The sequence below is a fragment of the Lepidothrix coronata genome, unplaced genomic scaffold (genome assembly GCF_001604755.1).
Source record: "Lepidothrix coronata isolate B3197 unplaced genomic scaffold, Lepidothrix_coronata-1.0 Scaffold60, whole genome shotgun sequence".
Taxonomy (NCBI): Eukaryota; Metazoa; Chordata; class Aves; order Passeriformes; family Pipridae; genus Lepidothrix; species Lepidothrix coronata.
In genome coordinates, this window is record NW_016690240.1 from 743,738 (window position 1) to 767,054 (window position 23,317).

A 23,317-nucleotide genomic window follows, 5' to 3' on the forward strand; every position below is an offset into this window, starting at 1 on the left:
GATGGTATGTGGGTGTGAGAAAGAAGACGAAATGGCTGCTACTGAACAATTAGTATCTGCACAGGTTATTGCCTTGATTTTAACCCATGCTGCACTCAGATAAGCAACATGGTAGGGTATTACTCTCTTTTTTCCCCATAAAGGTGCAGCATCTCAAATTTTTCACATTCCTGCTCTCCATTCACCCCTATGACCTGCTCAAGACACTCTTCTAGTCATGGTCTGAACCTCTAGTTTACAGCCATAATAGCACTGCTACTGTCAGTAGCTGCTTCTGTGAAAGCCAACTGTTTCTTAGGACCCCCTCTTTTTAGATGTGTCTGCCCCACCTTTCTGCCACGCATGAACAAGTGGCATTGGAGTGTCAGTTCATATGGCGCACATGGAAAGGCAGAGCCCCAACACATTTGCTAGTGGCTCTCCCCTGTCACTAGCAGTGCAATCTCTTGTGCAAACCCAGCTTCAGGATGAGTCGGTTCAGTGCTGCGTTCTCCCTCTCTTCTCTCCCTGCCTTCCCACTCCCAGGTGCCCTGTGTTGCTTCTGCTTTAATACAACCAGCTGCTTGGTGCTCTGGGCTCCTTCCAGGGCTCCTTCTACATGGAGACTTGTGACAGAAGCCACCACTGTGCCTCCATCAAGAGTGACCTGGACTTTCCACCTGCCGGCATCGGGTGCTGTGCCATCAGCTGCCAAACTGGCACGGCTCCACCGGCTGCAGCAGCTGAGCACTCCTCCTGTCACTCAAACCAGGACATCTCCACGGATTCTGATAACACATCTGCTAATTAATGCCCGTTGTGATCATTGGTCAGATCCTCAATTGGGATAAATTGAAATGGGTCCATTTAAGCCTGTGACAATTAGTGGCAGCTTAGAGATGACCTGGTGGTTTTCTCTATGACATGAATATACGTCTTGTTGAAAGTGAATAAAACTCAAAAAAAAATTGCGCAGAAACTACCAAATGAACAGCAAACAAAATGATTGCCAGTAACTCCCAGTCCAGGCCAAATTACAATGGTGACAAAGAAGTGATAACCGCAGGTATGTTAACAACTCTCTGAGCTAGCCAAGCTCCTTGTAATAAAAATAATTAATGATAATAGATGTGCTTTTGGATACATTCACCTTTCTGTAAAGAAAAGGTAATGAGTCTATCTTTAAAAAAAACAGACTATCAGGAAATTTGAAAGTGATTCTACTAACATGTAAGCAGAGTGTTTTACATTATAACAATAGAACAGATCAAATCTATTCTTTAATTCAGTTTTTAAGATTTATAAGCAATATCAGTAAGTGAAAAGGACCAGCCCAAGAATTCTCTTGGAGGTTTTTTCTGCCATTTGTCAAAATTTCATTTCAATTAATACTTCCACCCTGTTAGGTTGTATCACCAGTCCTCTCAACCATAAAAAACAGAGTTGTAGTAGGTATTAAATCCTAAACAGAGGTGAGTAAAGCATCCGGGAAAGAAAGAAAAAGTTTGATAGGTTGTGTCAAAAGGAACCTCTGTTATAATTTATTATTTGTTAAGCACTGACAATACGCTCAGTTCTGCTGATTAAGTTTTTTTGAGCAAGTTCTCCTGATTATCTTCTGAGGACAACACACTTTACTACAAAGAAGATATGTGACAGCTATCAAGACTTTTGCTTTCAAGACTCACTTAGTAAAACAATTACATGCCAGTTATGCAGGTTTTATGAAAAAAAAAGGAGAGAAAATGCATAAACTGAGTAAATATCATGACTTTTGTGTTCACTAATTTTCCTACTCCAGATCTCTCACTTCAGTACTGTCTGACAACCTCAAAGTTACACTGAGATTTGAGGAAGATCTAAAGCCTCATCCCTGCTTATATTCAGTTTTTAAGCATCATGTTATATTAGAAGCAAGCACACAGGCTATATCATTAGGATCTGTCTTTGGATCTGGGACTCACTCCCCGGGAAGGGCAGAGAAGGCTGAATGGGGCCAGTCTGAGACAGACAAAAATCTGAGCAGTTCCAGACTCACACATACATTTCCTTCATGCCACAAAGACAGAACTAGGCAGTGCTCTACTCGTAGGTGTAGACCTGACCTTAAAAAGACTTTTGGAGGTGCAGGTGCCATAGGGGAGCATCTTTCATATCCTGCTGGGTTCTTGCTAGGCTGTGAGGGCTTTTTCTCTAGCGAACCTACTGTTAAGTCACTCCGGCCTGAGATATAGGCACATTTTTAGAGGGCATCTAGGAGTCAGGGATGTTGGTTTTCTGCTGGTCTAGAGCCATTGCAGCTATTCTATTCCTGAGAGTCCAGGTGAACTTTGTGCCTGTTTTGTATTTACTTCAGCATGTAAAGGAAACAGTTTCTTCCGCCACCTTTACCCTTTGATCATTTATGTACAGTTTACCTCCTGGGTGGCTGATTCCCCAAAACAGCCATTTGATAGCAAAGTAATGTGCATGCATCTGTGTGTACAAAACAAGGGACGGGGCTGAGGACTGCTCTAAGAACCTCTGGCCACATTTGCATGTCAGGAGGGTGCCAAAGAGGCATTGTCCCTTGCGCCAGCCAGGCAATACCTATAGGCTTTCAAATCACAACGATACCAGAGTTCCAGCTGCACAGATGATTTTACAAGAAAAATTTCCTTTTGTCTGCTGCTATCCTTTAGCCTGCACACTTCCCTAAATCCCACCAGCATGCTTTTTTTGTCACTGACAGAGAGAAGTGAATTCTTATATAAATCCTTTGTGTGAAGATCAAACTGTGTGCATGTAGAACTATTATTTTTTTAGGGGAAAATCTGCCCTAAAATTATTATTCCATGTTATCCTCCTCACAAAGCGTCTGTGCTGCCTTTTAAAATGCATTCAAGGCCACCCTCAAGACCAGAGTCAGTGCTGGCAGGCAGTGAGCTGCAGCTGAAGTCTCTGTACATGCGAGGAGGGCAGACCGTGGGCAGCCCAGGGCAGGATTGGGGTCAGGGGCAATGCAGCTGGAAGAGACCGTAATCTGAGTTGCTCCTTGCAGACAATGTCAGCTTTTGTACTGATAGAAACTTGTGGGGCAATGTGGGAGCTGGGCTGGATCATGTGAAAAAGGTGTTTCTTTACCTAGCTATCTTGGACTCCTCAAACATCCAGCTGGCAGACCCTGAGGTTTAAGTCAAATCTTGTAAGTTAACAGTACTTTAGTAATAGACCGAGGAGTGGAGGATTTGTTTGAGAAAACATAGCCTTTCATTCATAAACTTGGAAACCCTTGTAATGGAGGGGAGAATCAGAAAAATGATCAGTTGATAAGAGTACTATTGGGAAATTCTTTTAAAAAAAATATTAAGGAAGAAAACCCCCAAACAGTAGTACAACAACAGTTTTAGGATCAACTTCAGTGCTCCTTGATGTTACACTATTTAACAATTTGATTACCAGCTAGAAAAATGATCAGGTATTAAGCCCCCCAAGCATGGAGGAGTAGCATGACTCATTGTAGCACCTTATCTTTGGGAAGCCTCCCTCTCTTCCTCTTTCATCTTTCTCTTCTTCTTTCTTGCTTCCTATGCTCACAATTGCCTTGAATACAATACAGTCAGAGTTTTACAGCCAGCTCTAATTTTCCCAGAAGGTACAGCTCTTTAAAAGCAGCACAAATTCTTTTACTCAGGACAGTAAAAATGGACTTGCACTCCAGTGAAACTATCTAAAAGATAGATGAACCAATTCTATTAAAATAAAAACATTCTACCTGTGTCCATTCCCCAGCAAAGTTTCTGCCAAAGCCGGAACTAAACCCTAATCTGACCTATATTAAAGTGGAGAAAAATCAACTTCCTTTCACTCCCCCATTCATTTTCCACCACTGTGATTTACTAAATTTTAGGCAAGCCCATGACCAAGAGCAGCAGGGCCAAAAGGGGCTGGATGTGCCTTATTCTTGGCCCAAATGGAAGCAGGAAATACTAAACATCTTGCATGGAAGCCTGTTCTTATCAGGTTTATAGCCCAGCTTTTTCTATCAAAAGCAGCGAGGATAGTACACAGTTCAGAAATGCATCCAAGCATATGGGAGTCTATCTACACTAATCCTCCTTTTGAGCTTCATCCAGCACTAAATCAGAGCCACACCGAAGAGAGGAATAATGCAATAACTTGTGGAAAAAACATGGCTCTTCTCTACTAAAATAGGGAAAATCAAACATGACTCATTTTTTTCCTTAAAAATTGTTGGAGGAATACTAACAATGTAAAGCATGGCAGAGACTGGGAAAAAAAAAAAAAAAAGTCGGGTACCACTTTAACTTGACTGCCTGAGACTATAGATCCCTGTGCAGAGCAGGCTATATGCGCAGGGCAGTCGTTGCTGGGAAAGCACCAATGGCCTTGGAAGAGTAACATGATAACTATAGAGGTGACAAAACTCACCTGCAAGGATGTGAAAACACCTTTTTACAGAGTTAACCTGCACCATGCTCACAGTGTTGTGGCTGCAGCCACCACCTCCCTCAGTCCTCTAAGAGTATCACTGCAATAATTCAGAGAAAGGAGTGATGCACAGCCTTATTTTCCCTGCCGGAATATGGGACGCTCTGTCTATGGGAGAGAAAGGGCTTTGCTGAGCTCATCAGAGGGCTGTGGCAAGGCCACCGGTGCTAGCTTGGATGTGGGAACAGAACAAGCAGAGCAGTGACACCCTACTCCCCACCACAGCCTCACCTACTGAAAGCTAAAGCAACAAAAAAAGCAGCAAGACAAGACCTACGCAAACTGCTTGAGATGCTGTAGCAGCAGTGGCATACGCTGTCCGGGGCTTGAGCCCTTCATTGCTTTTTCCCGATGTCCAAAGCAAAAAAAACAATTTTCCTTAGAAGTACAACCCTGCTCCACAGCCTCCAAATGCCACTTTGTGGATCTCAGACAGGGTACAGAAACAAAAGTGTTCAACAGGAGTGCCTCAGGAGTGCTGAGGGGTTAGGGAGCTGAAAAAGAGCTGTCAGCTGACAAAATGATGTGGGTAAGTCAGGGGTACAAGTTAGGAAAGGGTTTGGCTAAATAGAGACAGGAAAAATAAATACAGCGCCAAGCACACAAGCAGGTACAAGTGCAGAGTCAGCTTAGGACTTGCAAAGAGCCTATTTTTTCCATACATAAGCAACTTCAAACTAGAATTTTCTTGATCACACATGTTGCCTTTTCCTAATTAAAACTGAGAGAAATCATATTTATCTATTTTCTAAAAGACAGAAATCAGTATGTGACTCCCAGTTCTTGAAAATTACTGACTAGAATCTCATTTGGCATAACTCAGCCTTGCTATCATCGAATCATAGAATCACAGATTTGTTTGGGTTGGGAGGGACCTTAAAGACTGTCTAGTTCCAACCCCACTGTCGTGGGCACAGACACCTTCCACTACACCAGGCAGCTCAAAGTCCCATCCATCCTGGCCTTAAACAATTCCAGGGATTGGTTATCCACAGCTTCTCTGGATAACCTGTTCCAGTACCTTACTATCCTCATAGTGAAGAATTTCTTCTTAATATCTAATCTAAAACTACATTGACATCTACAAAGCACCATATCTTTACGCTAGCTTAAGATCTGCTCCCATATGCTGTTTCTTTAGAACAACTTGTCTTCCCCCTTTTTCTTTTTTTTTTCTTTTTTTTTTCACAATATGCATCTGGTTTAAGGTGACTTTTTCTTTCCCAGCATATGGAGCTGAATGATTATGATGATTTACATTTATTTTAAATCACAGCCTATTAAATGGAAAAATAAATGCTAATATGTTGATATGGTTTACTTCTGAATGAATTATTGATATGAATGAGTAGTTGCTGCTATCATAATTACTGTTTATTAAATAAATATATTTTGAATTAGAGACCCTTGATTAAGAAATCACATTTTTGTCTGAAAATTGTTTCCCTGCTGCTAGTATAAGAAATACCTCACATTACTCTCTTTAAAAAAAAAAAAAGCCAGTGAAATGATTCTTTTTTTATCTTTTCCTTTGCTCTGTGAACTTGGCAGCGCTTTGTGCATATTCCCTTTCACTGCTTCACTCCTCTAATCAGTTAAGTGAGGCTCTTTCCCCTCTGTTGTTTGTGTGGATCTGTCACATAGCACCTAGAGACACAAAAAACCATTTTAAATAGGAAAATGCAAAACACAAAAACTAAAGGATTAAGGATCAGATACCTGAAACTCCTCTCAACATTTTCTTTCAAGCTGAGCACGTTTCAGATTAATAGTGACTCTTTAACATAAATAATGATCTAATGAAATAAATATGAAATTGAAAGAATCATAAAAAGAATTATACATTTAAGAATGCCATCTGTGTAACACTTAGCCTAACAATGAAATCATTTCAGTGCCAGAACAGCTCACTCCGCTTCTAGCACAAGTTACAGGAGAGGGTAATGGCTTTGCAGAATGGCATAAAAGTCTGAGTTCAATCGCACACGGAACACCTGGGTTCAAACTTGCTGCACTTCACACAGACAATGGATCCCACACATGAGTTTTGAACTCTCCCCTGCTAATGTTTCCACCTCGAGTCATCACGAATTTTTCACACAGCTGCCGATTTTATCTCAAGGAAATTTAGATATTGGAGAAGATTTTATGGGTCAGTATGAGCGGATCTTGCATCAACTGTTACACTGATTCTCTGCTTTCCAACTGTGCAATCCAGAGTCAGTTTTGTCAGACTGAAGTGCACAGGACTCAGAAACAAGACCCTCTTAATTATATCTGTACAAGAAAACTTTGCCCATAAAGCATTTAGGATTTAACACCAGACCTAATGTCAGTTTTTAGGAACAGTGTCCTAAGGTACCGGTCTGTCTGGGCATGCAGCAGAAAGCTCCATGTCACAGGATGGAGATCCCATTTTTGTGAACAGGGAAGCCAAGCTCTTGCTATGTGCAAGGCAGTGCAACAGAACCGTGTGGAACACAATGGAGATTGTTTGTTTATACCAGCCCGGGAGAAGGGAACATATTTGTTTTGAGTGAGCTGTGTTAGAATACATATTGTTTTATATGCCCAGGCCTCATTACGCCATGTTAGTCTTCAATATGGATCAGATCCTAAAGCTGCTCAACATACTGAAATAAATGTGAGTTCTACCCACAGAACATCTCCAGACTTAGGCCTCATGTCTGTCAATGTCATCTCAAAAAAACAAATGTTCAAAGAAGAAAAACAACAAAAGTATCTTAGAGATTGTGGAGGATGCTCACGTGTGGCAGATGTCTTTCAAGGCGATGCTGAGGAATTACTCGGAGAGAGAAAAATCCTTGTACCAAGAGTGGAGAAGAGAGCAGGACTAAAAAAAAAAGCAGAGATAATTAAGTTTCACTGGAAGAAATATGGCTTGTTCGTATTTTAGAAGTTATTCTGAAACCAAGAGGAAATTCTTCCTTCACATGAGTGATGCAGCCACATTAACATCTCCTCGGGCACAAGTGGCCACAGCCCACATTTTGCTTAAAGATATAATTGTAAGGGCATCCACAGAGGAAGAGTTAAAGCGCTATTCAACAAACAACCTGAAGTGCTGTACACTGTATTCATATAAGGGAAGGTATGAGCCAACGGAAAGAGATATTCAGCTGCAATCAAAGAGGATCTGAGCCTAACTGAGCGCTCACATGACAGTTGGGATCATTTCGGATCCCTTCCAATGAAGATAAAATAGCATCAAAAGCAGGGAGGCTTTTTTCTTTCTTTTAGGGATGAAAACACATCATCATTAGTCAAATTTACTCTGAACTTCCACCTTCTCATGTTGATTTGTACTCAGGTTCAGTAAACATATCTTTCCATCAAGGTAAATAAATGTAAAAGCCTATGAGTAACTTAATTGCTTAATGATGGATGCAGTATGGGGTGTAACACTGTTTCTGACTATACTGTTGAAGTTAACGACCTCTCAAAAACACCTATTATACATCTTGGCAGTAAAAAAAAAATCTGTTCCTTCTTGAAAATCTGCTTATAACATTTCAACCACTTTCCAATCATTTTTTCCTAGTGTTAGGGAGGAGGTGGAAACCTCTGAGGAAAATTTTCGAGGTGGACCAATGTAAAATGGAATTTATTCTGTTAAGATGCCATCCTTTGAGGGCCTGCATGGCACAGAGAAATTAAGCTTGAGAAAAGCAGAGACCCCACAGTGAGGGCAGAAGTTACACAGAGTGTAGGAAGTATCTCCAAATTAAAATGGCCACGGTATTGAGTAGGACCATTCAGTTGGGTGAGTGGGGGGCTCAGTCCACAGATGTCAGGCAAGAGCCTCATCTTGGATACATAGCACACACCTAGGGACATCTGGGAATGTGCCCGCCTGTGTCTTTGCATGCCTAGTGCCCTGGATTGAGAAGGACCCATGGGAGAAGCCATTGTTCCCATTAAAATCAAGCTGCTTAATAGAGGTGCAGGCAAAATCAGCTCTCCAGTGAGAGGACAGTGAGGGAGGAGGGTACACCAAGTGTCTGAGAGTGAAATCTGGCTCGTGGTGGGCAGTCAGGCAGTGTGTAGAGGCACAGCTGCCAGCTTGACATGATGGATCAGGAAAGATACTAAGGAGCTGCGAGAGTCCAGGCAACAGAAACAAAGCAAAACATGAAAAAGCAATAGGTCAGCCCATCTTTACAATCTATCAATTAAACAATCATTCACTTCCAAAGGAGTCTGATGGCCTAAGCAGTACACATCCCAGCACATGATTGCTACTGTGATGGAGCGACAGGCTTACCAAAAGCAGTGAATAATAATAATTATTAGTAGCGCTAATAATTTAGGTTAGGTTGTTCTGTAGTGAACCCCTCTGAGGAAATAACATGGTTGGGCATTTTGGCTTAATTCCATAGTCCCGTACCAGCTTTACTCAGACTGCTGAAAAACAAAGGTGTGTTCAAAATTGTCCATTACGTGGGAGGCTTGTGCCAAAATCTCACCCTCCTTCAGTAAGGCAGCACTGGTGAGTGCCGCAGAGTCGCCTTCAGCTGCTTTCTCCAAAACCCTGAAGCTTTCAGAAACATGCATTTCTGCTGGCATCACTCAACAGCTCATTGTTAGGATTTGTTCTCATTGACATGCATGAACTGAGACTGATGTACAGGGTGATCCAGAGTGACAGCCTTCAGCCATAAAAGTGGATGCCTGCTTCCCTTATAGAGTCCAGGGACTCACACTTGACTCAGAAGGATATATGCAAAAATTATCTTTCCTCTCTCATTTGCCTGTGTTAAGCCTAAGTGTGTTCAGCCAAATTAGCAATCAGGCAAACTGTGCATGCAGAAATCTGCACTTTTACAAACTGCGTTTTTTTTAAAACATTCCAAGATTAAATATCTTGACAAAAGACGAAAACTCTTTAACAAATCTGCCCCTAGAGAAAAGAAACATTTTTTTTATTCCATTTACTGTCATATGACATATAGTTGAACACAGTCCTATAGGTTGATTTGTTGCTTTAAATAATGTCACTAACATCCAGATATCAATGTGATGGTGCAGAAAAAAAAAGTTCACATTGAGCTAGATTCAATTACAGACCTAGAAATTGAAATTAAGTCTGATGCTAGATGCTTAATTCATGTGTGTTTGACTGAGAAAAGGAGTATCTGGTTTACCTTGAATTTCCTGCCTTAGTGTGGTGAAAACATGACCCATTGCATTAATTAAAAAATAGTTTTCGAATGTAACTTAAGTGGTATTGCACTGGCAGGAGAAGACAAACACCTTTTTGTCCTTGACATGTTATGTGATATAAAGGAAGCTGCTCAATAGCTTTTTTCTTGATTCTTAGCTATGTAGATCTTACAATTTTCATTGAAGAACAGGAAAAGGTATGATGACATCTCCCAGTGAGAAGCCAAAGATTCTTCTTTAATAAAAAAATATTTAAGCATTTATTCCTCCAAATCCATAACCCTCTTGTGACCATGCCATTTGAAACAGGTGTCTGTGGGCAGTTATCACATATGTCACGTGCATCTATCCTTATCTCAATCAGGTGTTACACCTAGGTTGATATGTTCACATTTAACACCCCAAAATCCTCTGTCATAGCAGTGGACTTTCAACCAGCACATGTTCGACTACTGATTTCACATATGCGGCTGGGACTAACTTTTCTCCTAATATGGTGATGGCACAGGCACTATTTAAATGATTCCTGAGCCTTGTAAATATACACCAGATGTATCTTTTGTAAATGTTACATTTTTCAACATCTCAGCATTTGTGAATAGTTGAAAGCGATGCCAACCATGCTTTAATGGGGCACAGAAGCATAGTGCATTCAAAGAAATGGCACACCATCGCAATAGTCAAAATTACAAGCGCTGTCAAAAAGCTACATTTTCACTTTATTGATTAGCACCAGGCAATGCAGCACTCCACATTGCACCCTCATACGTGCCTCTTTCAGCTGATGATGTTTCCCTGCACATGGGTACACAGAAAGGGATATGGAGCTTCCGGGGCTGCTCTGGGGGAAAAGGGCAGAGAGTCCTGGAGAGTCACATTGCCCGTGTCCCAACCACCATGATGGTCAGAGATGGAGCAAGAAGGGCTGTGGGGACCACCACTCCTGCAGCTGTGGCCGCCACCAGCTGCCAAGAGCAACCACAGGGATGTACCCGCCTTCCAAGAGGTGGGGAAGGAGCAAAGTGCATCTTTCCCATTGGCACTGATGCAGTTTGAGGCTATGATACACTTTCCAGCAGCTCGGGCTCCTCTTGCTCGGTCCTTCCTTGTTGCTGAGGTAACTCAGCACAAGGAGAGGCATCTCCTGCTAAGGACTTCTCCTGGGGCATAGGGTGAATTCATTCAGCTGTAAGAAGAAGCCATATCCTGGGTTTTCCCAGACCCCTCTTTTTCCCTAAGCTTTTCCTGGCTTTCCTGTGTCATTGTAGAAATCTCACAGAAGACCCAGAAGCACCTGTGTGTAACAGATTATGGGAAATGTCCATTTCTACCTCCTGGTACTTGCCCTATCCATCACCACCACATCCTGATTACCTCAGTGGTCTCCCTGTTAGCACCAGGCAGTAAAATGAGCTGTCAAAAATCAGCCATCACATTTGCCTGAAAATGCACTTCTTAGAAAGATTTGTCCCCCAGCTGTCCCACAGATAAGAGGAAAGGCCTTTATAATACTGCACAGTTACTATTATTTGCAAGGCAGAGTGCTTTTGCTCAGTGAATTTTGTGCTGGAATTGCACAGTGCGACTCAGTCCAGCAAATCAGCTAAAATCAGAGCTAGGTGACACAGGACAATAAACTTAGAGGGAATGGACTAGACATAATGCCCCACTACAAGTATTATTTCCAAATTCACAGGCTTGCAAATTAAAATGTCCCTGGATCACTGCCATAAAAAAGAACATTAAAAATCAGGGGAAGAGGTCTGGGCATCTGTTAGAAGCATCTAATATATACCAAATGTGTATGCTGAGCTTCTTAGATATATGCGTTGCTGAAATATAGCCTACAATTAATGTAAAAGCAGAAATATTTTAATTGTATTTTTCCATTTGATATTCAAATGAAAAAAATATATCTTATTAAACACAACACTTGGCTTTGCTATTTTAATAAAAAATAAGTTGTTGAGGAAAAGAAAAGCAAAACTACTGATTCCTTTCCTTATGATGATCAAATGAGTCTTTCATGTTTGCATCTTATACTTCACTTTTTAGCATTTCGAGGCAAATAGCAGATATCAAAACTTAGTAAATAATCAAAGACTTATTCGGTTTTCCAAACTGTCATGCTGCTTATCTTGTAATAACTGATCTCTTAGGTAGCATAAGCTATTTAATTGCTACTGAAGATTATTTGAATGAAAAAAGAGACGACATTCTCCCTTACCCCTCAAAAAGACAAAACTACATTCTTCAAAAAGACGCATGCCGACAGATAGATTCTGATCTCTTCTACACATGCACAAGTGCAATAGCTAATTTTACAAGATTTGATAGGAGCTGCGTATCTGAGATTACACCCTGTACTCCTGACTGCACATTCCACATGGAGAATGACTTAATTTGGAAATAATTTTTGTTGCTGATAAATCCAAACTCTGAATCTATTAAATTATTTTTAAAAACTGCTCCTGCATTTTAAAGGGACTTTTTACAGTGTTGGCAAAGTGCGTATTCATGCATCCCCCCTGACATGATAGACTGTAATGGCTCCAGTCTGTCATGTCAACCATCTGCATATTAAACAGTCCCTAAGTACACATTGACACAGCAGACCCTAATAGCTCTGAAGCCGTAACAATCTATTGAGTCAATAATATGCATGTTAAAGAGCATCTCCTCTACTTCCATCAATATCTTTTATCTTTTCCTTAATTTGTATCTTCTTTTTATATGTATATTCAGAGTTAAAGTTTTAGGAACCTTTATCCTTTAACGTGCTGCCGCAGATGTGAAACATGTGGCACAGAGAGGTATATGCAGTAGCAAAATCATTCCTTAGTATCTGGGCCAGACCTTAAAATGAGGACTATAATATTTTTATGCTGGTAGCACACATTCTTCCAGATAAGGTGGAAATAGCCCCTTTTTTCTGCTAGGCCAGACCTCGTTCTAGTGAAGAGCCCAGGAAAGGTTCCTGATGATTTCATAGGCTTTGGATGGAGCCCAGTGTGATGATACTAATTTCCTATTATACATTTCCTTCTAATTAAATGAAATAGGTCACCAGAGGAAAGTGAAACAAAAGGCAAATGTATTTACTTACGGTAATATCAACCCCCCAAAAAAGACAATCAGAAACAAGAGAAAAGATAATACAAAACACACCATCTCTTTATTAACTTGAGATTATGTCTGGTACCACAGTCTTAATTCATTCCTGTATGGTCCCAAGATCTTTTATAACATGGAAGATGGAGATTGTTATTTAAGCATAAGAAAACGGTAACTTAACCTGTTTTGTCTAAAAAAAACAAACAGAAAAATCTTAATTTTCTTTTCCTCAACTTCACATCACTTTACCATGCTGTGATTCTCTCGCACTCTCATCACAGAACTTTCCCATCTTCTTCCACTCCTCTTGCTTTTTGTACGCATCAGGATTTGGCTCATTTTTAAAAGTGAAACTGAGGTGCAGTTTATGTTTCCAAAAGGTAGACCCAAGGACAGAGAGGCCACTTGACCCTATCGGTAGATCTTAGTTGGCCTCAATTCCCCTCTCCTTTCCACTAATTTGACACCAATGTATCTTTGATGCACGTAGGGATTTATTCCAGTGTATTCTGGATTAACTTTCATTCCAGTGAGGGCAAAATCATGCTACTCTCCCTATTGCTTTCCAGGAGTGTGCAATTCATCCTCGCCCTGCCTTGCACCATTTCATGTCACCAGGCACACCAGACCAAATCATCTACTTCTGTGCCTCACTCAGGGCAGCATCCCCTAACCTCATGACAAGCATTGAAGGCACCTGCCCTCTGTTAAGTTCTCAGTAACTTCTTGTAGCTGGCTTTTCTTCCCAATGCAATAGCAGAGAAGCTGATCAGATGCCCACATGCATGCTGAGGGATTTGCCCAACCACGAGGCCAGCCCTCAAAGCCCCAGACTAGTGCATACATTTCATCCTGTGTGTGTTATCAGGACAGGACTTTCTAAACTGTGGATAGCACAGTACTCACACAGCCACAATAATCATTATTTGAGTTTATCCACTGAAGATCGAGAAAACAGATTTGATTTAGTTTTGGATGGGTACATTTTTTTCCTAAATGAAAAAAAGCTATTGAAAAAAACAAAGCAGATGAACAAAAGCTAAAGAAGGGGTGCCATGAAAAAAAAAAAAAAAGACAAAAGCAAAAGTCACTGAAAGTCCTGCTATCTACATTGCCTGTATTTCCTTTAGCTGAGGGAGGCAGCCCAAGTGGAACTCTGGAAGGCTTATTCCTGTGGGAAACAGTTCATTGTCAACTCCCCTCTGTGATGCTACAGTTCAACACCAAATTAGAGACATAAAGCACAGTCCTCTCTCTGCAATATTATGGGTACAGCCATGTTCGTTTGAGAAAAACATGTCCTCTCTGGACCTACTGCAGGAGTTCTCCTTTGCTATTCACTCTAGTCAACTCTGGTACTTGCTGTGTAGCAATCTGACATCCCAGACCAATCCAGCCCTGGTGAAGGCAGGAATGTCACACAGCAACGACACAGGAGGTCTGGATTATTTATGACGCCCATCTACTCCCTTGGCCCTTCTGTTTGTGCCTGACAAGTCTTGTAGGCTTCTCAGCACCTAACAGTTACCAGATGATGGTAACGAAGGACAGGAGGAGGGCTGCTGGCCACACAGCCAGAAAGAGAGTCCTTCAACACAAATCCTCTGCACCTAGGATTATTGGGTTGGGTAACTCTCACTCTGGGTGGCCAGCATTTCCAGAAATTTATGCAGAGAAGTCACCCAGTCCAACCACACAGACTTAAAGCAATTGATACCTGCCCCCAGGTAAAAGAAGAACCACCAACCTCGGTCAGTAAATGAGACAGGTAAAGGTGATGAAAAGAGGGCAACTGAAAGAAATGCAATGCCATATGCAAAGTGTTTCATGTTCCCCCAGCAACTTCCTTGTGCATGCTGCAAATGCAAGGTGGGCTCTTCAGAAAGGGCCTCACTTCCTCCCACCATATCCCCCTCCTGCACAACCTGTCTCATGCCTGGCTGCAGCTGAGCCTACTCCAGGCTGTCCTGACCCCGAATGGAAAGATTCCAGTAACTCCAGTGAAGAGGGCTCTGTATCCTTAGGCAAATGTGGGAGAACAAAATTTCGGTAGGGTTATGATTTCACTGCCTGTGTGCATAGAATGTCTCTTTTCCTGTACAGAGGAATGCTGGCCACCCTTCCCACTTTTTTGGTTCTCAGTGTTCATCACTGCACCTGGAGTTATCTCCCATTTACCAGGGAGTTGCTTTAAGTGTCTGACTCAGTCACATATGTTTGGCTCCCTTATTCAGAGTAAGATTTGGCCTACTAGCTGTGAAAACAGCTTATATCACATGTGCTGCAAAGCCTAGCCAGAACAGGCTGAATAAAGGATGAAGTTTAATCATGGAAATGTTGACCTACAAATAGAGAACAAAATGTTAAACCACATGGTATAGGGTGCTGCACGCCCCAAATATCGAGGAGAGGAAAGATGAATTGAACACATTTGGAAAGTAAAGCTTACTGTTTGGGGTTTGGTTGGGGTTTTTTTTACTTTTTCTTTCTGCATATTCAGAGAGTCAGACCCACACTGTTCCCGCTCGCGATGACACCCTGGCATCTGAAGAACAACATGACACCCACCACAAAATGCTGCTGTTGGCTGGCGCTGTCTAAAGCAGCAAGGTTTGGTGAGGAAGGTGAGACTGCCAAAGGCAGGCAAGTGGGGGTGTCACAGAGAGCGGGACCTGGCCGACAATGTGACTCCAGTCTATGGAACCTGTACAAACTGGGGAGAGGTAAATGTGATGAGATTTGAATGCCCCTTTGATCCCATGTCCTTGAAAACTACCAGTGGGCTACCTCTTACAGCTGGGGAGTGTCATTATTTACACACCACCTTTTAGCTGGGACCTTCTCACCTTTGTGGGTTTCACATAAAGAAAGGCAGTTTTTTTGTCAGAGAATCCATTTCCCTTTTTAATCACAGCCATCGCACAAACTGTTCTTCTCACAGGATGTGAAAACTTTATCATAGGCTTTATTTAACATCTTTTGGGGGGTTGCAAAACACAAAGAATAATTTTTTTAATCAACCGTCTTACTCTCAATAACTCAGGGGGCTTTGTCTTTAGGTACACTGCACTTTAGAAAAATATAGTTAACAGCAGTCAGCCAGGCCTTACTGACTGACAACTGTTTCTTTACAGGATTTCTATGTGCCGAGGAGCTGGACAGTAATATCCATTTGGTATTCATGGAAAGTACTTGCAGAACAATAATGACAATAATTGCTTCTGATTCTTGTGTTTACAACACTGCCAAAGTATCATTAGAGCCTTATTTATAGATAATAATGCTTATTAATCACACATATTTGAATTTTGGAATGTATTGGATTAATATTCTTTTGTAACTTGGTTCTGTATTACTGCTATGAAAAGCACTTTCTGAATGCAGCCCACTGGGAAGTGCTCGCTTCAGGAAAGTAAAAGCATCCAAGCCATCTGCAGGTGAGGGACAAAGGGCATACCTCTTCCTCAGCAGGCAAACGCCAAAGCTGGACACGCCATTTCAAAGAGAAGCTCCTTTGGACTAAAATCAGGGGCAGACTCCTGAAAAAAAAAGTACCATGAAAGGTGTGACAGTAGTGTCATGGTTGAGCTTGCTTTTTAATGCTCTATGAAAGGGGTTGCTTTCTACCACTTTCTAAAGAAACCTGTTTTGAAGGTGAGAAATATGTCCATCTATCATCTCACTCTTTCTCACCATGGGTGAGTTTAGCCTGGACCTCAGGATTCCTTATCAGTCAAGAGGTTGTTAATGAGAAATATACTACAAAAATCACTTCTAATTTTGGTTATTAAATAATTCCAGCTTTTCTATATCAATATCTGCTGCAATTCTATAGCATGATAGAAGAAAAATAAGTTTTTTAAAAAGACAGTTAAAACAAGCAAAAATGTCACCCAAACCTAAAGACCAACTGCCATATATTCATATTCTCCTTTGTCTCTCTGTAGCCCATTACAATGCTGAAAAATACACCAAAGCAACTGCAGTACCAAACTCTTCAATTTTTAGTGTGTGGCCAGCTCCATAAATTTGTTTTTAAATAAATAAAATACATAACAGTGTAGAATGTCTATTATTATTATTACTGTTGTTATTTTATTATTATTATTATTATTATTATTATTTTCCTTGAGATAGTTCTTAAAATTTACAAAGGCTCTGTCAGTTTAGACATACATTTCCATCTGTTTGTTTTTTTCCTTTTTACCCACTGCTGATGTAACATAACTACTGTAACAGCAGAAAATAGGGAAAATGGGAAGGGACAAAGGGAGATGTATTTTATTCTGTGTCTCTGTTTTGTGTTTTTATGGTGCTCCCTGCACAATGAGGATAACCTGTTCCTCAGTGTCACAGCCCCATTGTCTCCAGGGATCTTCCACAGTGGCAGCAAAAAAGAAATAATTAAAACACAGAAGCTCTAAATTGTGAAGAACACTTGTGGCTTTGCTGCAACTCCCCCAAGCTGCCCCTGACTGATATATTTTAACAGACAAAAATTACAAAGTGGTGTTGCCCCTTTAAAATGTGCTTCTCCCATTAATATTCCACTGTGCTTTTCTCACTGTGTTTAGAAAGTGCCAGTATTGAGGTTTCCCAGGAATTTCAAACCTATCAAGACAGGCGGTGCTGAGCGCAGCCCAATCGTTTCTAGACGAAGTCAGGATTTAAAATTAAAAAAACCCAACAGAGAGGTTAGAGATGAAACCAGAGGAAAACTGACATCAGGATGCAGAGGGGAGCCTTGTGGGTTCCGCACAAAAAAGTGGTGCATCCCTCCCCCAGGGACCACAAGTCCTGCTGGGAGCCATGGGACCAGCTTGTCCTGGGTTTTGCTGGGAGAAGAGTCATGGCTTCAACCACCACTTGCAGACGAAGAAATTATGCCCTGAGTGTGGACATTGGTGGCGCAAAACGGTTTGGATTGGACCCTTTTCCCACTTGCAGCTTGACACCATCCAGCCAAAATTGATCCCAAAACTTGATAGTGTTGCACTGAGGGAACTTCGATCAATAACCAGTTGTGTTTTGGTTCTCCTGCTACTCCTCTTATGAAAAGAAATCCGTAGCCCCAGGTGCACATGACCTGCTACAGGGTTCACTGGCAGAGAGGCATCTATGGATACTCTCCTCTCCCCATATCATGATTGCTCCTCAAAACATTTGCTATATTTTTCCTAGGCTTCAGCATGTCACAGTTCAAAAAGCTGTCCCTCTAACAGGTCTTTGAAATGTGCATCTTATTCTTTCCTAACAGTAATAAAAATATATGCAAGAGTTCAGTACGAAGACGCTAATTTCAAAAAGTCAAATCAGCAGCATATAAAATCATAATTCACCCTATGCAGATTCCAAATTTCTTATTTTCTTAATTCAGTAATGAAGAATAATTTCTATTATTTCTGTCTGGGTTTTTTGGGGCATTAGTGGTTTAATCATTTTTTCTACCTCAGAACAAAAAGGTAAAATAAACAGTTATCACACGGAGAAAGGTAGGTTTGTGCTTTATACTCAAAGGTCTGACGCGAAACCTATTCAAAGATAAAAAAAGACATTTCCAGCTATAGCATTTTACCATTTTTTTCAACCAGAGACAAAAGAAATTTATCAGATTTCTATGTCCACATTTTACTTTCTAAAGAAAAATGGGCACTTTTCTTTTAATATTGAGTTTTCAGAGTTCTCACTGAAGTCAAATGAGAGGGTAAATGCCCAATGCCCTTGAAAAATAGTCCCTATCCTGCAATATCCCTTTCCTGTGCCTGAATGAATCCCCAGTATGAAAAAGCTGGCCCTCCCACACAAAATAAGTGGATGACCCTACAAACACTGCTGCATGCCCCAGAAATTTCAGCACGAGTCAGAGTATGCAAAATCAAGTTTCAAGCAAAACCCAAGCAACAAACAGGAAAATCACCTTCCTAATATCAAGTGGAATTGCTACAGGTTGCATTTTTGGATTTGTAGATATGGGGTAGGAAAACAAAGAAAAGTTTTGACTGGCTTGTTCACTAACTATATCTCAGCGGTCACAAAACATTAAAAAGGAATATTCAACTGGAAAAGTTCTAAGCATACGGGGAGTTTCAAAAGTGTATTTTTGTTGTATCATTTTAGTTGCTATATTTCTCACTAGAACAATATTATTCTGCTTGTATTTAGCATTGGTTTTATAGTCAAATAATTTTTCTTTCTGCTATCAGAGTGCATGATTATTGTGTATTTATCCCTCCAGATATGTATCATTAATATCTCTCTTCCTTATTTTTATACCATTTATAGCTACTAAAATCTGGAAATCGTAGTTTCCCATTGTCTTCATAGACAAAAGCAGGAATAAAAATAAAAACATACCTTTTCCTCAAGTAGTCTACTAACCAAAAGGAGAAAAAATAAGCTTTGTGTATTTCTAAATAGTCCTGTAGGAGTCATATACTTTTACTACGTGCTATATATCGTATGGTTTCTCCCTCTGTTATGACATCTCTGATTACTTTAAAAAAATTTTTCAAAAACGTTAAGGCACAAACCTTTGTATGGAATAGTTTTAGCACACTTTTTATTCTGACAAGATTAATAATTATCCTATAAGCATGGCACAGTGTTCTAAAATGTTTTTCTGCTATGAGTTAGCATTGTGCACATGGGTATAAATGTGGAAAGAAAGGTTATTTCACAGCAGAGAAATGTATATTTAAATAAACTGTGATTGTGATAAAACTGAATAAAAAGGAAAAGCATTATTTTTTTCCCATCACAGTTATTCTGAATTTAAAATATCTGTAGTGAGTTTCCAAAGGACACTGGGCATTTGTAATGAAAATACAAGCTACTGAAATTATTGGGAGATAATTGAGAGAACCATAGCAAATATCCCAGGCCTTTGGGCAAAATTGTCCAGAAAGAGATCTGCTTGTGTAGCAAGTGACAACCGTGTCCCCTCTTCTCTACCACCAACCTGTCTTCTTCTGTGCCACCTGCAACTAGCTCCTAGTGGGAGCAGCTAAGTAGGTGGGAACCAGGCTATGGACTAACCAGACTTTGCTGTCTTTCCACAAGACAGTTCATAGGCACTTAGAGTCATGGCAGACTTAGCCTTTCCCAGAACACACAACTGCCCTTTCAGACACATCCAACACTTTCCATTGATGCAAAGGCATGTTTGGGTAGGTTTTTTTTTCCCCAATTGCTCAAAATGCCCAGTCATACATATCCTACATATCATTCCAATCAGACAAAACTCCAAGTGGCTTCAATGAAAGTGAAAAGGAGGATTTGGCCCATCTTAAGGAGCACAGGTTTGGCTTCCAGAGGCTGAACTGTACCTGCTCATTGGAGCAGGGCATTGAAACACTGGAGCCAACAGACTTTGAACTAAGGAGAGAACCAAAGGTGACACTTTGCCCTCACTTAAACCAGAGCCAGGACAGGCAGTGGCACCCCAATTTGCCCCTGAGCTTCAGTGTTAGGCTTCAACACTGCTACCCTCTTTCTACTAACTTTCCTTGCAGGAGTAATTTTAAAATAATGTAATGCCAAGTGCCAGAGGGCTCACTCTTTACAACATTAGGCTGAATCATATCAACTCCCATTATAAATATAAAAGATGACTGCATTACTTGACTTCATACTTTTCATAAAGGTTCTGTTGTGATGTGGTTTCACAAGGTATAAAAGCCCATGTGGGTATTATGGGCCATATCAGTTCATTTCATCTCCTCAATCAGCTACTTAAAAATGTTTTCCTTGCAGCACAGTAGAAAAAATAAAATAAATATTCTTTTTTATCATTTTCCAAATTAAATTCATATTCCATAATGACTTTATTTCATGTGCAAAATTACAAAATATGCTTACATACCTGACTTCCCTTCTTTAGTGAAGTGCGTCAATTGTAAAATGTTGCATATAAAATTAGAACCTAAAATGAATTACTTGTTTTTTCTTGATGTGAAACCTTGTTTAAGTTCACAGCAATTTTAAATATGATACATTTAAAATATTAATATTTCCCATATATTATTCACTGACTTTCAGGTTTCATCTCAAGTTAGTGGCACTTCATATTTCAAAGGAAGAAGTGTTTCTTTTTTTCAGTACTAATGTTCTATTAATTCACTTTGTAATATCATTCTGGTTCAGACAAATGAAATTGCACTAAACTGCTTATGCCAAGAATCATGCTACAGTTGTTGGCATTATATAAAATTCCATATTTCATTACTATTTTACAAGGTTTTTATATCAGTGGCATCTTTTTAGGCATAATTCATAGCCTCACTTAGTTATAGAAGGACAAATACATGCCGAGAGATTTTTATGCTGAAATGGGGGTATATAAATGTATTTAGAGTAAAGTCTGCAACTTAAGTGACTTTTGCAAAGCACCAGATGCAAACTCCCAGTGAACTACTTTAACAGCTTTTCCTTTATGAACATTTTTTATTTTGGGCAGTTTTCTCTTCCAGTATGTTTTTCATCACACACATGTATAAACATGCATGTACACACACACATACATTTGTCAAAAATAAATTTGTGTGTGTGCAGAAATACTTGAAAGGCCTCATATGCATATTATGCAACATATGCCATTCATGTAATCCCTACATACATAAAGAAAATTCATTCTATAGATACAAATAAAATTGTGAAAGAAGTCCTTAAAGGACCCATAAAGGCCTAAATGTAGACGGATTCTTCATCATATCCAAAGAACTGAAAGATACATAGACGTATAAAAAGATTGCTTTATATCCACATATCTTTTATAATCTTTCCATAAAGTCCACGTGGCCACATAACTATTTCCAGAGTTATGGATGAAAGTTACAGCTGGATAAGCCGAAAATCTTTAATGAGTAAAGCAGCATCTAATCCTATGAAATGCCTTGCAGGAGTGAAATAATTACAAAGCGCTGGAGCAAGAGTAGCAAACAGCAGTAAAATCACCTGTAAATAAATGTGAGGAACTATAAATACACCACAGTATTTGTATAGTTGACTTTCTCTGACTGTGATCAAAATTGGATGTTCAGGACTCAGAAATCCAACTCCAAGGAATGCAGATTAATATAGTCTGTGCCTTAAACTCTTAAGTTTGCAACATTGTTAGTAATGTATGGTCCTTTTATAATGCCCAGTATTTACTCCCTTGGCAATTTTAAAAATAATTTTTTTTCCGTAAATTTGATCCAACTCTTTTAAAAAATAAATTGCAAAATAACTGATGCAAATCCCTGTCACTTGTGAACACAATGAAATTATGCAGAGAGGAGTAAATGCAGGAAAGGCTCCTCCTCAAAAACAGAAATGAATGCCCTGTTCCTATACAGTCCTCAAATGCCAGGATTTTGAAATATGAATTAGACTTCGAATGCAAATTAACCTCGAAGGGGGGGGGGGGGAACAAAAAAAAAATCAGAGAGACATACCAAGTCAAACGCTCCTTTTTCTGCCTATCTCGTCCGCAATGGTAAAATAGGCTAAACAAAACAAGTGCACATCAAGATAGAGCCAATTAAGGAATAGAGAGCGGCATGGGGGGGAGGGGGAGAGAGGGTGGAGAGGAAGGCACCTCACTGAGCACATGGGGAGTGGGAGCGCAGCATCCCACCATACCTACCTTATGAGTGTTCAAAGGAAGACAACTGGGGTAAATTGGATCCAGCTTTGATTTTTGCCATCCGGTTGCACCCGGGTTGCGGGGAAGTGGGGGAGAAGGGTCGGTCTGGGCGGGGGTGAAAGGGGCGATAAAAGAAGCGGTGGGGTGGGGGGGAATACTGAGCGAGGGTGACAAACGGTATGCAAATTATTGGGCTTTTTGGGGCTTGTTTTTTGGGGGTTTTTGTGGTTTCTTTTGCGGGGGGGGAAGGGATAGGAAAAGAAGGGGGATAAAGGAAAAGAGGGACCCTCAGTGGCGAGGTGAGTGTGTCCCTGCACGCTCCTCACACGCTTTGGGGAGGACGAGGGGAGTCGTGCGGGGCGCGGCGGGAGCCCCGTCGGGGGTCGCGGAGCCGCCGCTGCGCTGACAGGGCCGGGCGGGGCGCGGGCGCTGCACGTTCCCGGGAGCAGGGGGTGCGCCAAATGGGGGGAGAGGGGGTGTGCGTGGATGCGCCCCCCGCCTCCTTCCTTCGTTGCCTCCCTATCCCCCCGACCACTCTCCCCCAGCACGGCTGCCTCACCGCTCCCGGCGGCTCCCCGTTTGGAATTGGAGACCGGCAACTCTCACCAGAGCTCACCAGCATCCCACGGTCCTTAGGAAGGAGTTTGGGGCGGCGGGGGGAAGCGGGAGCGAGGGGGGGTTGAGAGCGCCCCCGGGGAGCGCCGGGAGGGAGGGAGGGGAGCCCGGCGAGGAGGACGTGGCCGGCGACGGAGCTCCTGAAATGGAGCCAGCCCAAACGGGCGACGATGCTGGAGCAGGGGCTGCGTCATTTCGGGGCTGGGAGAGGGCTCAGCTCACCCTCGCCGCCTGCCTGTCTACAGACAGTGGGGAAAGACACCGGCAGGCCGGGGCAGGGTGGCGGGGCCGGCGGGGCCCGGGCCACCT

At 41.3% G+C, this 23,317-nt stretch overlaps 1 long non-coding RNA gene across 12 annotated transcripts in view; it reads right to left on the reverse strand.

The window, feature by feature from the left end:
• Positions 1 to 23,317, reverse strand: part of LOC108498545 — a 40,098-nt gene that overhangs the window by 7,677 nt on the left and 9,104 nt on the right. For 5 of the 12 annotated variants that reach the window (XR_001875206.1, XR_001875209.1, XR_001875211.1 and 2 more), the window contains exons 1-3: positions 22,394 to 22,624; positions 16,226 to 16,307; positions 7,239 to 7,324 (exon numbers count right to left, since the gene is read on the reverse strand). This is a non-coding gene — a long non-coding RNA (uncharacterized LOC108498545). Of the gene's footprint in view, positions 1 to 7,238; positions 7,325 to 16,225; positions 16,308 to 22,202; positions 22,255 to 22,393; positions 22,625 to 22,952; positions 23,067 to 23,317 lie in introns of those variants that run through there. The other 7 variants (XR_001875210.1, XR_001875208.1, XR_001875203.1 and 4 more) reach the window with 6 other exon arrangements.